The sequence below is a fragment of the Triticum dicoccoides genome, chromosome 6B (genome assembly GCF_002162155.2).
Source record: "Triticum dicoccoides isolate Atlit2015 ecotype Zavitan chromosome 6B, WEW_v2.0, whole genome shotgun sequence".
NCBI classification, from domain to species: Eukaryota; Viridiplantae; Streptophyta; class Magnoliopsida; order Poales; family Poaceae; genus Triticum; species Triticum dicoccoides.
Window position 1 is genome coordinate 62,523,536 of NC_041391.1, and position 3,550 is coordinate 62,527,085.

The 3,550-nt window shown below is 44.9% G+C and overlaps 1 pseudogene; it reads right to left on the reverse strand.

Moving 5' to 3' along the window:
- Window positions 1-1,365: 1,365 nt before the first annotated feature.
- LOC119320739 overlaps window positions 1,366-3,550 on the reverse strand; it is a 2,871-nt pseudogene continuing 686 nt past the window's right edge.

The window sequence follows — 3,550 nt, forward strand, 5'->3', positions numbered from 1 at the left end:
ATGGGATCGGGGCCGATCCCGATCCAGATCGATGGGGGAGGAGAAGGGGATCGTAGGGGCCGAGTGGGGGTGTCGGTTAGGGTTTTCCCCCAAGTGGGGGGGTATGGAGGAGGGTGTGGGGCGGAGGCTGGGCCGGCCTGGCTAGCCCAGTGGCAAGCTGGGCCGAGGCCCAGCGAGGGGGGGGGGGCTTTTTACCTGTTGTTTTATTCTATTTTGTTTTATTTATTCTTTTCTGTATTATTTTAGTTTCACATTGCTATAGTTTAGTTAAAATACAAAACTCGTTCCTAATTTAGTTTCACAAATATGTCACTGCCCCATTAGTTCGGGCAATTAAATAAATTAGTTTAATATTTTATTAATTGAAAATGGCATTTAATTATCTATTTCTGCTACTATTTTATTTATTTCAAAATATTTAAATTTTTTTGTAAAAGTGTGCTTACTTCACCAAAAAAATTTATGGATTATTTTCGACAAACCGAACAATTTAGTTTTAACGTTTGAAAACTTTTGATGTTTGTCATTAACTCATATTTGAATTTGAATCGTTTTCAACTAACGCGAGATTAGCAACAGTATTCGTGGTGACGTGGCATCATTAGTAGAAGGTTACTGTAGCTTAATTATCCGGGCGTCACAACCAGGCCAAGCAGTAGCAGGATATTGTGTACTCATAAATCATTCAGGTTCAGAGGCTAGATAAATTCAAGTAACCAAACTACAGATATGATGTACGGAACATCAGATGTTCCAGTGGTAGCTGCACCGTGGAAAAACCCTGACCTTTTCAGTGAGATGGACTGTACAGCTACATTGCACGCCTACAATCAAACATCAGGAGGGCACGCGTGCAGGCGACGTACTGTTTTTGCACCAGCGAGCACCCAAAGACATAGAAGAACATTTCGGCGTGAGTAAAGGATTCCAGTATTTGTATACATAAATTGTGCAAGGCTATAGATTCCAGTGATAGACAAGTTCTCCGTTTCAAAAAGAAAAATTGATAGACAAGTTTAGCAACCATACAAGCAGTGAAAACGATATAAGATTTGTTATGATAGACAAGTATAGTATCCTATCCATACAAGTAGTGAAAATGAAATAAGATTTGTTACAGCAATGCAATCTCATAGTGGTTAGCATTACAAAGTAATGTTTAGACAACGTTTGAGTGAGGAGAAATTTACAGCCTCAAATAGTGGCAATGCAGCACTTCATATCCTTGTGCTATCACATAATCGGCGCAGACAACAAGAGATAGGGAGCATGACGTGCACTTTATATCAGCATGCTAGTGCTATCATAAACTCTGCACAAACTGCATGCTAAATATTGCATCCTCATACTTTTTAGTCATACGCCTCCCAAAAAAGGGAGCCGGGTTCCACTATTGGCATAACGAAACAAGGTTTTACACACTGAAAAAGAAAAGAAAAGAAAAAACGCATCCGAAATTAATTAAGACTCATGAACCTCACAGCAAAAGTGACACAGGGTTGCAAGAGCAAACTCCAAGGAAAGTGGACAGCAATCCACACCAGGACACAGACACAAAAGATAAGATAAGATTTGGTGGACAAGCTAGCCCCAGACTGATCTGTTCAGAACGAAAAACATACAGGACAGATAACCTGGATCGAAACACCACAATCAAGCAGTAACAAGACTTTCTGTTATTACTGCCGCTCAATATCCATCAGCTCATTTTGTTCATCTTCACTCTCATCTTCTTCAGGGATGCGCAGTAAGCCACCAGTCGAGGACGCACGAGCAGCTTCATGGGTCCTGAACTCCTGATAGCTGAATTCTGGATCGCCGCCTCCCCTTCCAGAAGATTTTGCTTTCGCCATCCTTCTGTAAACCTGCCCAGTGACAAAGAAAAACATGAAACAATAAATCAGCTCAGCAGGAGCGGACTGTAATTTCTTCTCAAAATAAGCTCTGTTTCGAGTTTTCCAGATAACCCAACAAAAGGCAGCAATTGTAAATTAATCCCTAAGGGGATTTTATCAGCGACCCAAGTAAAGTATTGTGTGAAGCATCTAGGTCTATCATATGGACCCATAGTATTGCAACTAGAGCTCCACATGTACGATGCAGCCAAACAGGCAAAGAATCGATGATGAATAGATTCGTTCCTCACAAAAGCTACAAATATAACCCCCAACCCGGGTTTTCTCATGTTGTCTTTTGTGGCAATCGCATTGTGCCAAATCAGCCATAGCCATATCTTAGTTTTTAGAGGGATTTTGGCTTTCCACATTGCATCCTTGTACTGATATATAGTCTGCAAATAAACACATGTACTATATGAGTTATGCAAATCAGACATGATAGTGTGCTACTTTATCAAGACTTGGAATCAAGCCATTGTTGTGCAACAAAAGAACAAAAACTGTGGACCAAAATTGCAGAAGGTGGAATTAATGGCAGATTATCACAACTATACAATAATCCAATGCTCTCAAGCAACCTCACATAATCCAAGGACCAAACGTCTGAAGAAACTTTACCGGAATCTTCAAGCACGGGCTTGCCTTGTTGTATATCAAAGAAGGAGGCCACGCCATGATGTAGGGATGAGATGGACTTGTGTATGTACCATCAAAGAGCTTGGTTAGCTTTGCTGTTTCCAGGCAGAGGGATAGGAGGGACTCAGCTTGCCCAGAATACTTTTTTTTTAGAACATATGCCCAGAATACTTAGTGGACAGGTACACATAGCCATCGATAATCGCATCAACCTGCACCGTGGAATCATCCTCTGTGGCATCAACAAATAGACTCAGTGCAAAAGTATCTTCCAGCATCCACTTCTCAACACCGTGCTCATCAGCTCTCCAAACGCAAACAACAAGCATTCCTGTCTTCCCATCGTTGTCATCTGCCCCAACCATACAGAGCTCCCCATCCTTGGTCTGACCAAGCATAAATTGCACAGTCTCTATCTCTTCAAAGAATGGCGGCAAATCCACTCTCGAGAATTGCAGTGTCGCAGTGTTGAGAATGAGTACATAGGCTTGACTCGTGTGTTTCCAGTAAACGAATCCTTTCACCTGCGTACCAGGGTAAAATGTGATGACTTTTTGACCATCTTCCTCGGGTTGCAGAGGCGGCGGGCTCTCCACCCACGGCAAAATCTGCCACTCGCCGCTGGTGGCCGGGGTGAAGACGGCGACGCGCGCCGGCACTTGCCACGACGTGTTCCGGTGTTGGACACAGACCATACGGAGCACTCCCTGGTCCTCTCCGGAGAAGAAATAGTACTCAGGCAAGCCGTGGAAGAGGATCTTGTCGGCGGGCGGCTGGGGGAAGAGATGCAGTGCCTGCGTGAGGGGGTTGTAGGCAGCGATCTGGTCCGTGGTTTGGTTGAGGAGGACGGCGTAGCCACCGTAGCAGGTCTCGAAGTGCCACCCGCGGGAGGAACCGCCGTCCTCCGGGAGGCGGGTGAGGAAGAAATCGGCGCCGCGGACGGCGGCGGCGAGGTCCGGGTCGGAGCGGCCGCGGGAGGGAACGAAGGGGTGGCTGGCGATGCGGCTGGGGCAGAT